General features: G+C 44.3%; 1 protein-coding gene and 1 non-coding gene across 12 annotated transcripts in view; one reads left to right on the top strand and one right to left on the bottom strand.

The window, feature by feature from the left end:
• Positions 1-13044, top strand: part of LOC126282073 (uncharacterized) — a 431343-nt gene that overhangs the window by 234278 nt on the left and 184021 nt on the right. The window lies entirely within an intron of this gene.
• On the bottom strand, positions 10779-10853 carry Trnas-cga (transfer RNA serine (anticodon CGA)). Its single transcript has one exon. It is a non-coding gene; the product is annotated as a tRNA-Ser (tRNA).

Raw genomic sequence — 13044 nt, 5'->3', positions numbered from 1 at the left:
ACGGCTGTGGCGCGGGAGCAGCAGCCGGTCCTTTCTCCTCGCCTCCACGAGGATTCTCTCCGGAAAAGGGCCGCAGTTCCCGCCTGTGGCGATCTTCGCCGGCTGTGAGTGCCCAGTGTGGTTATTTTTTAGCTCTAAAGTACAGGCTGAGCGTAAAATCCTCCCCGCATTACGAAAAATTATTTCCAGGGAACTATGGCAGATACAGCTGCGCGGTCTGTTACAAATGGCAGTTAAGCTCACAACGTTTTCTTACGGATACACTTTGTAACGCACCAAGAAGAGAAAACCCCAATTAACAATCTTTGTGGAAATTTAAAGTAGGGAAGTGAGTCATCTTGACAGTCACGGCAACTATTGACTATAAAATCTACACTGGTAATATTCTGATTAACACCTATATTATTCAAATACTGACAATACCATACAAAAGGGGGAAATAAAAGGAAAGGATTGTCATAGATTCTTCATCAAACATCTACAGCATAAATTCAAAATCATATGAACCAAGGCTAAATCCAAGTAAGTAATTCAGTCAAAGATAACATTTACCACGGAAGAGAGTTGTAGCCGCATCGAAAAGGGAGTTCAGTGGGACTACAATGCAACTCTGATATGGAAATGTTCAGTTAGTTGCTCTTGAGTCGCTCTAGAGTACTTTTGCGATAGTTGTCTGGGCGCAAACGCTATTAGATTGTTTCAGTTTTCGAAGTTTGATATTTCCTGAGGTAGAGACTGAAGTATTGCTCAGTCATTCGACTGATGAAAGTTAATCTTTACCGCGACTGATGATAGTTAATGTTAAGCGCGACTGCAGGGACTTATCCCTTGCACGCCTCCCGTGAGACCCACATTCCCAGCTGTTCATCAGCACGAAGGCTAAGTCCGATAAACCAATATCCCTCAATTGAAGTCGTAACTCTCGTCTTACTATACCGTCGCTAGACTAGAAGAAGGGATCAGTTGATGACGCATTGTGAGACATCAAAGGATCACCAATTTAGTATTGGAGAGAAGTGTCGGAGGGAGGGGGGGAGGAGGAATCATTGAATACAGATACGGTAAGCAGATTCAGAAGGATGTAAGTTGCAATAGTTATTCGGAGATGAAGAGGCTTACACGGAGTAGCGTAGCATAGAGAGCTGCATCAAACGACGACGACGACGACGACAACACACCACCACCACCACCACCACCACCACCACCACCAACAACAACAACGGAGTACCCGACGGTGCTGATTCTGATTCTGGACGGAATGTAAACTTCGAGAAATTCTCGGCATATACCTCGATGGTGGGGAGAGCTGAAAATGTGTGCCCCGACCGGGACTCGAACCCGGAATCTCCTGCTTACATGACAGCTGCACGACATCAGTTACCTTCTTCGTATATACAGGGTGTTACAAAAAGGTACGGCCAAACTTTCAAGAAACGTTCCTCACACACATAGAAAGAAAATATGTTATGTGCACATGTGTCCGGAAACACTTCATTTCTATGTTAGAGCTCATTTTATTACTTCTTTTCAAATCACATTAATCATGGAACGGAAACACAAAGCAACAGAACGTACCAGCGTGATTTCAAACACTTTGTTACAGGAAATGTTCAAAATGTCCTCCGTTAGCGAGGATACATGCATCCACCCTCCATCGCATGGAATCCCCGATGTGCTGATGCAGCCCTGGAGAATGGCGTATTGTATCACAGCCGTCCGCAATACGAGCACGAAGAGTCTCTACATTTGGTACTGGGGTTGCGTAGACAAGAGCTTTCAAATGCCCCCATAAATGAAAGTCAAGAGGGTTGAGGTCAGGAGAGCTTGGAGGCCATGGAATTGGTCCGCCTCTACCAATCCATCGGTCACCGAATCTGTTGTTGAGAAGCGTACGAACACTTCGACTGAAATGTGCAGGAGCTTGATGCTAGTACTGTAGAGCAATGAGTCGCATGTCAACACCAGCACCGGAGTCAACATTACCTTCCTTCAATTGGGCCAAGTGGCGGTGAATCGAGGAAGTAGAGTACATACTGACGAAACTAAAATGAGGTCTAGCATGAAAATAAGCTTTTCCGGACACATGTCTACATAACATCTTTTCTTTATTTGTGTGTGAGGAATGTTTCCTGAAAGTTTGGCCGCACCTTTTTGTAACACCCTGTGTATAGTTAAAGACTACCAAGCCATTGACCTTTGTCTGTGCGAATGCGCACAGGATGCCCGAACTCGTACGGGAATCATCACCTTCGTGTGCGCAAGTAATGAGTGGATGAGCAAATTATATTAGTAACATTACGTATGTAGATTGTGGACAGTTGGGAATGTGGGTCTCACGGGAGGTGTGCAAAGGATAAGTCCCTGCAGTCGCGCTGTTCATCTGTGTCCTCGGTGGCTCAGATGGATAGAGCGTCTGCCATGTAAGTAGGAGTCCCGGGTTCGAGTCCCAGTCGGGGCACACATTTTAGCTGCCCCCATCGAGGTATATCAACAACACCTGTCGGCAGCTGAGGGTTTCAATTAATTATCATTTATTCTAGAGAAGCTGAACGCTCATGAATGGGATCTGTTCTTTCGAGAACAGTTACTATCTTCATACATATAATTATAGTGTACGTGTCTTAAATCATCCTCTACAGACTCACTGGCTAAACAGAGACATTTCTGGAGGTTTAGAATAAGTGGGGGGGGGGGGGGGGGAAGGAGGCGCTTCTTGGAAGTCACTCTCGAACAGAATGATCTCTTCTGTGCCAACCAATTGTTGTCGTTATTGTTGTTATTGTTCTTGTTCTCGTCTGCAGTCCAAAGACTGGTTTGATATGCCGGTCTCCACGTTACTCTATCCCCTGCCACCCACTTCGTCTCCGAATAACTACTGCAGCCACATCAATCTGAAAATACTTACTGTAGCCATTGCTTGAAGTTCATCTACAACTTTAACACCCCCTCCCCCGACCACACACACACACACACACACACACACACACACACACACACACACACACACACACAGGCAGTCCTTCATCACCAATCTGACGAGTCCTTCGTGGCTCAGCTTGTGTTCCATCAGTCGATACATTGTTTTAGTAATTTATTTGGGTACCGATTTAGTCTCTCATCATTAATTACTCAATCTACCCGTGTAAGCTTTAGATTTCTTTTGTAGCAACATGTTTCATACGATTCTACTCGCTTGATGGAACTGTTTATCGTCCACCTCGTCCGCACTCCAGACAAATAAATTCATAGCAGATTTTGTAACACTCAGATTTATATTAGATGTTAGTAAGTTCGTCTTATTTTAGCAGCGCTTATCCTGCTATTGCCAGCTTTCATTTTATATTCTCTTTACTTTGGGGATCACCTGTAATTTTGCTGCCAAAATAGCAAAAGTCGTCTACTTTACATAGTGCCTCATTTCCTAATTTAATTGCCTCAGAATCATTCGATTCGTACTTTGTTACTTTTGTTCATGCTTGGGCGGAGTAGTTCTTCTGAAGACACTACTCATTCCGTTCAACCGCTTATCCAAGTCCTTTACTGTCTCTGATCGAATTACATTGTCATCGGCAAACGTTAAACTTACTATTTCTTCTCCATGAACTCTAATCCCTTTCCAAATTTCTCCTTCCTTTCCTTCACAGTTTGCTCAATGTATTGTATAGACTGAAAGACTGTCATTGGCGACAGGCTACAAATCGGTCTCATTCCTTCCTCATCTAAGACATCCGTTTCATGTCCGTCGACTCTTTATAACTGCAGTTTGGTGTCTGTACAAGTTTTAAATAACATTGCGCGCCTCGGTATTGTCCCTGCTACAGTCGACATTTCAATAATATGTGGTCCAGTTCACTCTGTCAAAAGCTTCCACGAAATCTGCAAACGGTATAAATGTAGGTTTACCTTTCTTCATTCTACCAGTATCGACTCCGTAAACATTGGTCATGCGAACCAAACTCGCCCATTTCTCACTTGACTTTCTGAAAGCCATCGATGACGGCAGCCACGGAATATATCTTGACTTCTGGAAAGCATTTGACTCGGGACCAACCCTCCGCTTACTCGTACTATCTAAAGTACGATCGTAAGGGATATCAAGCAAAATTTGTGTCTGAAGACGTCTTTATAGGGAAGACACAGTAGGTTACCTTGGACGGAGAGTCATCAAGAAATATACGTGGCTTCTTTTTTAAGTGAGTACCGTTTTGAAATTTAAAAAAAGACATGCTAAGATATCTCAATAATTTTATTTTTACGTGAAAGCCTGTACCTTAACCTACGCACTCGTGCCATTACAGTCTGATTCTTCCTTGCTTACTTTGAGCACTGAGTGTTTAAGATGCCTCCGATAATCGTGAGTCCCGCCGACTGTGAAGTACGGGCTGTTATAAGATTTCTTAGTGCTAAAGGCCTAAAAACGATCGATATTCATCGTGAGATCTGTGCAGTTTATGGAAAAAACATTATGAGTGATGGAATGGTAAGAAAGTGGGAGAGAGCGTTTATAGATGACCGCTCAAATGTGTATGATGAGCAACGGAGTGGTCGTCCTTCGGTCCTTAATGAAAGTTTTGTGCAGAAAGTGGAAAATAAGGTGAGGGAAAACAGACGCATTACGATTTCCTCCTTGCGGGATGACTTTCCTAATGTTTCTCGTAGTGTTTTGTATGGCATTGTGACCGAGCGCTTGAATTACCGAAAATTGTGCGCACATTGGGTACCGAAAATGTTGACGTATGGGCCCAAAACCAAACGTTTAGACAGTGCATTGACAACGGTGATGATTTCATACGCCAGATTGTCACCGGCGATGAACCATGGGTCGCCTACGTCACACCAGAATCAAAGCAACAGTCCATGGAATTTGAGCAAGACAATGCCCGTCCGCATGTGGCGAATCAGACCAAAGATCTCATCACATCTTTTGGATGGGAAACTCTAGATCGTCCTCCGTACAGCCCCGATCTTGCGCCTAGTGATTACCATCTGTTCCTCCACTTGAAGAAACACCTGGTCGATCAGCGTCCTCAAGACGATGACGAAGTCAAAACAGTGGTGATGCAGTGGTTAACAAGTCAGGCGGCAGACTTCTATGAGGAGATATCTTAGCACGTCTTTTTTTTATTTCAAAACTGTACTTGCTTAAAAAAAACACGCCTCGTAAAACCGTTTAGAATCAAGTCTCACGTTTACCGAAATACATTGACAGACTTGCGACCCGTGAGTGCTGCAGTGTGACTGGGAAGAGAGCGGCAGACGCCGTTAGGGCGTTGCTAGTACAGACACTTGCTGTGCCCGGTTGTTGTTGCGGAGCGCGAGGCTAGAGCCCGTAACCCGGCGTACCAGGGGCCGTTAGCTGCGGCGTCCGTGGTATGCGAATGTGGGAGGGGGCACAGATGGAGGAGAGGGAGGGGGCAGGGGCGAGGGGGTGGGTAATGGCGCGCCCACCGCCCACGCGTAAACAAGCCCGCATTCCACGCGGCAGCCTCCGTGCTTCTGGCCTCTGATGCCACTCTGCTGGCACCGCGAGGATCTGCGCGAAGCTGTGCTCCGTGGCCGCGACCGATCGCACAGGGGGGAGACGCCACAGCTCCTGGTTAGAACCTCACCTAACAAGCAGAGCCTTCACTGAGGCTGATCCACCTGCTAGGGGGCGGGGAGGGAGGGAGATGTATTCGGATGGTTTTTTAAGGCTGAGACAGTAACCGTTGTTCAGGTAATAATTTCTCACATCACGGGGTGTCTCGAGTTTAACACGTATCGTTTACTAGTTCAATTAAATTACGTTCGTGTTTCCTACAGCACGTGTTTTAGAGCTTGTGCAGAGTGCCATGAAAGTAACTGTGCGATTGTTCTTACACCTTTACGTGCGCACTCAGTAGTGTTCAGCTGAAAAAAATGTAAGGCAATACGAAGACACCTTTTCCGACGATCCAGCAGATCTTGCAAAAACTTTTTTGTCAATGTCATGATATTACAATGAAATGAACACCCTTAGCTGCATACAGGCGTTGACATACGTCAACGGGGACAGATGAAAATGTGTGCCCCGACCGGGACTCGAACCCGGGATCTCCTGCTTACATGGTAGACGCTCTACCCATCTTTTTTAAATCTCATTTTGTTCGCTTCTGTTCGTTGCTTCTGCTCGGGCGGACGTCGTAAGACATCCGTTTTAAGTTCGTTGTTGATCGGTTAACTCAGTTTTTTTTGTTTTTTTTTTTTTTATTACAGAGAGCTGCTAACAATTCATCTGAGCCACCGAGGACACAGAGGATGGCTCGGCTGCAGGGATTTATCTCTGTCACGCCTCACGCGAAACCCACATTCTCAACGTATTGTCCCGCACTATATTCATAGTTCCCCCGCCCATTATACTCATTTCTCGCGGCGCGTTGCCGATTCCCGTAAGAGTTCGGGCTCCGTTGGTGCATTCGCACAGAAGAAGAAGATGGTCAAGTGGCCGGTGAGCCTAATATATAAGATGGTATCTGTTCTTTCGGACATGTCAGAAAGAACAGATACCATCTTAGTATATATAATGTCATGCTATCTGGCAAAACGAATTTTTCGCGTGGTTTTTTAGCAGTATCGTCAATGAGTAAATTACAGAATACTCACACTCTTCTGTCACGATGTGCATGTTTTAAGAAATACGTTTTATTAGTGTACAGATGAAACTGCTTCCTTACATTCAAATTTTCGGTTCGCATGACGCTACAAAGTAGCTCACCGCCTTCCAATTACTTTATCATTTCTTCTACGAGTTCACTAGCAATTGTGACATCGATGTAGAGATGTACTGCCTGTTTCCATGCCGCAGATAAGGTACCGGTAGTATCACAGCGGCAGATATAACTTTCCCACTATAAATGTTCATCTTATCGAAGGTGAGAACACATGTCTGAAACATTTGTCCTTCAGCTCTAATTAAGAAGCCTCGTGCAGGTTTGGAGCGTTCAATGATAGGGTAAACGATACTTCCGACACTCGAATAATTGTACGCTTTTGGAGAGACACAGATTACGCAGACTGCCTTTTCGGTCAGTTATGCGTCGAACTGGGCGCCAATTAAAGCGGTAATTCGTGTTACGCTAATGCCAATGGTAGAAGCGGTAGCTAAGGTAAGAATGTTTATGAGACTAGGAAGTTGGCGTGGTTAGGTAAAAGCTGAGGATTGACGGTGAATGTTTGAAAAAGAATCATTTGAGTCACGATGACACGTTTCACATTGCAGACTGAAACCGTCTTCAGCATGGCGTTTGTAGAGAATGAAGGATGCTTTAAATACAAATGAAGACTGGCTATTTTGCTTCCTCTGTGGTTCTAAGTAGATAGACTGAGCTGCTATCTGCGTTGCAACGTTGGTGATTAAAAATACCTGGAGCTTCTCAGCAAATTTCTGCACCCAAATACCAGCGGCGGGGGAACAGAAAACGACCTCACTTCCAACCTCGTCTACACGATGATCACCACCAACAACAGCAACAGCAACAGCAACAAGAACAACAACAACGAGAGAAAATACTCCTTCATCTGGCCAAGACTTCATTACTAACAAGTCATTTCCCCTCACTGTCGGAGACATTACGTTTTCAGCATTTTTCGTCCATTTCCACGATGTAGGTAAATGAACTACGTCTGAAAGTTGAGCAACGTGTCTAACGTATTAACAATAGTTCTCAAGAAGTGACTGAGTTTATATTTTGTAATTTGTGTTGCGACGAATGTCGCGGGAGGAAACCTCATTGACGTCATACACATTGTTATCCACCAATTAACGTGTTTGCAATATTTATAATACCTCCGACAGTCCAGTAAAATAGTACAAGTTTTTGCACTTGACTGATATGCGGTGAAAATATCGGAAACGATAACGTATTCTGCATCATATGTGTTGCTTACTCCTACCTCCACTTTCGCCGCATGCTCTTGCAAGTGAAGAGTGCATAATTTCTCCACTCTTGTGCCATGTCAAACTCCGTTTCTGCTGCTGTGATGTTTACCTTCTTCACAGAAGCAGTGCCTGTTGGTAGTTCATCACGAACATCATGTATCGTGCGAGTTCGCTGCCATTTTCATGTTTGTATGTAGCACCTTGCTTTGATGGAAAAACTCGGAAGTGAGTGTATAAACCGTGTAACTAGATGTGTAAGTAAGAAGCTGTCTTAATCAATATTACAACGTACAGGAAAAAGTCGTCTTGATTCAACTCCCAGAGCTGTGGAGTCAAAAATTAGTGGCCTTCTATTTCATTAGGACGGTTCTGACTTAAATTCGGTTCTGAAGAAGATACTGCGTAAACACATGGTTTTTATATTGCGGACCTCATGTGACAATCGTTATCGTACGAAATGTCCGTAATATATTAAAATCTGTCGATTGGACTTTATCTTATTTTTTTCGCATTTTTTTCACGTAAATTTAATACGAATTACACTACTGGCCATTAAAATTGCTACACCACGAAGATGTGCTACAGACGCGAAATTTAACCGACAGGAAGAAGATGCTGTGATATGCAAATGATTAGGTTTTCAGAGCATTCACACAAGGTTGGCGCCAGTGGCGACACCTACAACGTGCTGACATGAGGAAAGTTTCCAACTGATTTATCATACACAAACAGCAGTTAACCGGCATTGCCTAGTGGAACGTTGTTGTGATGACTCGTGTAAGGAGGAGAAATGCGTACCATCACGTTTCCGACTTTGATAAAGATCGGATAGTAGCCTATCGCGAGTGCGGTTTATCGTATCGCGACATTGCTGCTCGCGTTGGTCGAGATCCAATGACTGTTAGCAGAATATGGAATCGGTGGGTTCAGGAGGTTAATACGGAACGCCGTGCTGGACCCCAACGGCCTCGTATCACTAGCAGACGAGATGAAAGGCATCTTATCCTCATGGCTGTAACGGATCGTGCAGCGACGTCTCGATCTCTGCGTCTGCAGATAGGGACGTTGCAAGACAACAACTATTTGCACGAACAGTTCGACGACGTTGACAGCAGCATGGACTATCAGCTCGCAGACCATGGCTGCGGTTACCCTTGACGCTGCATCACAGGAGCGCCTGGGATGGTGTACTCAACGACGAACCGGGTTGCACGAATGGCAAAACGTCATTTTTTTCGGATGAATCCAGGTTCTGTTTACAGCATCATGATGGTCGCATCCGTGTTTGGCGACATGGCGGTGAACGCACATTCGAAGCGTGTATTCGTCATCGCCATACTGGCGAATCACCCGGCGTGGTGGTAAGGGGTGCCATTAGTTACACGTTTCGGTCACCTCTTGTTGACGTTGACGGCACTTTGAACAGTGGACGTTACATTTCAGATGTGTTACGACCCGTGGCTGTACCCTTCATTCGATCCCTGCGAAACCCTACATTTCAGCAGGATAAAGCACGACCTCATGTTGCAGGTCCTGTACGGACTTTTCTGGATACAGAAAATGTTCGACTGCTGCCCTGGCCAGCACATTCTCCAGATCTCTCACCAACTGAAAACGTCTGGTCAGTGATGGCCGAGCAACTGGCTCGTCACAGTACGCCAGTCACTACTCTTGATGTACTGTGGTATCGTGTTGAAGCTGCATGGGGCAGCTATACCTGTACACACCAGCCAGGCTCTGTTTGACTCAATGCCCAGGCGTATCAAGGTCGTTATTACGGCCAGAGGTGGTTGTTCTGGGTACTGATTTCTCAGTATCTATGCACCCAAATTGCGTGAGAATGTAATCACATGTAAGTTCTAGTATAATATATTTGGCCAATGAATACCCGTTTATCATCTGCATTTCTTCTTGGTGTAGCAATTTTAATGGCCAGTAGTGTATTACCTGCTTTGCTACCTATGCACACATCATGTTTTGTTGTAATTACTGTGCGAATTATATAGTGACGATTGAGTGGATGGTGAGCAGGAATAAGACGAACAAAAGAATCTTCTGGACAAGAATGCCATTTGTCAAAAAGCGAAAATAAAAGTGAAGGTAACCCGAAGTAATTAAGTGTGGTTGAACAGCGCGAACATGACAGCTGGTGATGCAGCAGACTCCCACAGAAGGGAGTGCTAAGCCGTTTGAGCAACGCAGTTTTCCGACTTACGCCTTCCCACACTCGCGCCACTTCAGCAGGAATGACGCAACGCCGAGCAGACACAACATGCCTCGCTACTTGTGCTACGAGCAGCCTTCGTGGCTGACGTTTGCGCAGGCCCACCACGTTGCACCTCAAGACTGTCATGTTACGTGGCGGCATACGTGAAACGATGAAGGAAACATAACTAGACAAAACTTAATTTTTTTCTTTCTTTCTCCTTTCGTTCGGAGTAATTTGTAGCTTAACGTGAATGAGTTAAGAGTGAATATAAAAAAATATAACACTCTGGAATTATTGGCATGTAGCTGCGTGAGCATGGATTGTCGGAAGGTGCTCTGATTAGATGTTGCAGCCGCGCTTCGTGAACAAGTTGTGGAACCTTCCCGTGTCCTCTATATCTCTTTTGTTGCGCAGCTTTCCCTTCTACAAAAACCTATGAAACCTTCCCTTAGGATTTCTATCTCTTGCTTCATAACATCAAATGAAATCTTCCCTTTGAAATTAATTCTCTTTCTCAATTTTCGCATACAAATTTAAATGCTGCATATTAAAAGTGATTTTCTGATTATTTCGACGAAACATAGAATGTGTCATCGTCGTGGCTCTCAGTCGTTACCTGCAATAACCCTAAACTGTTCCTTACCTTGAAACTTCCTGGCAGATTATAACTGTGTGCCGGACCGAGACTCGAACTCGGGACCTTTGCCTTTCGCGGGCAAGTGCTCTACCAACTGAGCTATCCAAGCACGACTCACGCCCCGTCCTCACAGCTTTACTTCTGCTAGTATCTCGTCTCCCACCTTCCAAACTTAACAGAAGCTCTCCTGCGAACCTTGCAGAAATAGCAGAAAGGAAGGAGTGCTAATTCTTCAAGGTTCGCAGGACAGCTTCTGTAAAGTTTAGAAGGTAAGACGAGATACTGGCAGAAGTAAAGCTGTGAGGACGGGGCGTGAGTCGTGCTTGGGTAGCTCAGTTGGTAGAGCACTTGCCTGTGAAAGGCAAAGGTCCCGAGTTCGAGTCTCGGTCCGGCACACAGTTTTAATCTGCCAGGAAGTTTCATATCAGCGCACACTCCGCTGCAGAGTGAAAATCTCATTCTGTTCCTTACCTTTTTTACTGTTACTGGATCGCCATCTGGCTGCTACATCAAACTGTGACATGAATATACTTACTCTGTTTTACTATAATCTATTAGCTGGTCATAACAAGTGGCTCTATTTATTACCAAAGCTGACGTTATTGTTTGATTAATTTGACTGAAGTTACGTAATTCATAATTAAACTTTTTCTTGACAACAAAGTTTTACGTTGATGGTTTTTGGGATGGATTATCATCAGTAATGCAATATTGCTGGCAAAAAATTAATTACATTCTGAGTGAAATGATTTTACAAACGTTCAAATGCCACTTACTTTTTACAATAATCTTACAACTAGCATTGCGCAAACATACCTTCAGTAGTCTTGAGTTTCTCAAAAAAATAATTCAAGTCTCTGTACATCCGTTTATAATCTCTTGCAAATAATAGCTGATGGCTGGCAGGCACACTGCTGCTCTCAACCTCTCCTTTCAGACCTGCTACCGACTCGCTTCACATCTCGCTTACTGCTGACTTCCTACGAACGCTAAAGTGCGGTCTCTCCGGCCAACAATGCTTTCTGGTGCAGACAATCCCTGCTACCGTTACAAAATGTATCCATGCGCGGTCTTTCCCGCTGTTTTCTTAAAATCTATCCATACGCGGTCTCTCCCGCCCTCTTTCAAATTATACCAATGTACCGTCTCTCCCGCCAGCAATACTTTGGTGCAGACATTCCCTGCTACCACAGTTATTTCCAACATGACAAATATTAATTATTCCTACTTAATCCTATTAATAAAATATAAACATCTTTCATAAATTGTGGTTTGACAATAGACAGTAGAAACATACACGTCTTACAGTTGATGAAACACCGCAGGCAGGACTTACTAATAACTGCCAGCAGAGCAGCTATGGAACAAAAGAAAATTGAACTTGGAAGCTGAATTTACAATTTCACGCAGAACAACATTGGTATTAAGGAATATTTGTGAAGGAAGGATGTTGTGTGGGCTTTTAGAAATCTAAATGGCGTTAGAAAAGACTGAAATCTGGGTACTGATCTAAAGCATGAAAATTGTATCGCAGGTTTGATTTATTTACATGCGAAAAATGTAAAAAGGTATATTTTCTAATTACTAATAATTTCTAAAAGATGTATGTTTATTTTTGTTTCAGTCTAGGGCCGAAAAGTAATTAAATTATGAAGTAAACTAAAATGTTACGCGTTTTTTAATTACGTGTGGCTCTTCAAGGCACTTCCATTCCGATGAGTAATCGTAGCCGGCTGCTGTGGCCGAGCGGTTCTCTGCGCTTCAGTCTGGAACCTCGCTGCTGCTACGGTCGCAGGTTCGAATCCTGCCTCGGGCATGGATGTGTGTGTTGTCCTTAGGTTAGTTAGGTTTAAGTAGTTCTAAGGTCTAGGGGATTCATGACGTCAGTTGTTAAGTCCCATAGTGCTTAGAGCCATTTGAACCGTTTGAGAAATCGTGTGAACTGTGGACAAGCTGATGAAATAGCGCAGACGAAAGTTACTAATAACTGCCAGCAGAAAAGCTATGAATCATAAGAAAATTAAACGTGGAAACCGAATTTTCGATTTGACGCAGAACAATGGTGGCTCATACATTTTTTCCTCGCGCTGTCTGCGAGTACAACAGAAAGGGGGCGACTAGTTGTGGTAGAGGGTACCCTCCGCCACGCACCGTACGGTGGCTTGCGGAGTATGTGTGTAGATGTCTCAATTAAATACGTCTCCTTGGCATGGTACAGGTAGGCTGACTGCACCGTCGCCAACGAAAGTTTTAAGCAAATACGAGCGCATCAAGTGATTTACGAAATCACCTATGCGAATG

Source organism: Schistocerca gregaria, chromosome 7, assembly GCF_023897955.1.
Source record: "Schistocerca gregaria isolate iqSchGreg1 chromosome 7, iqSchGreg1.2, whole genome shotgun sequence".
Taxonomy (NCBI): Eukaryota; Metazoa; Arthropoda; class Insecta; order Orthoptera; family Acrididae; genus Schistocerca; species Schistocerca gregaria.
The sequence above is the reverse complement of the archived record's forward strand: the minus strand, read 5'-3'. Positions and strand labels throughout refer to the sequence as shown.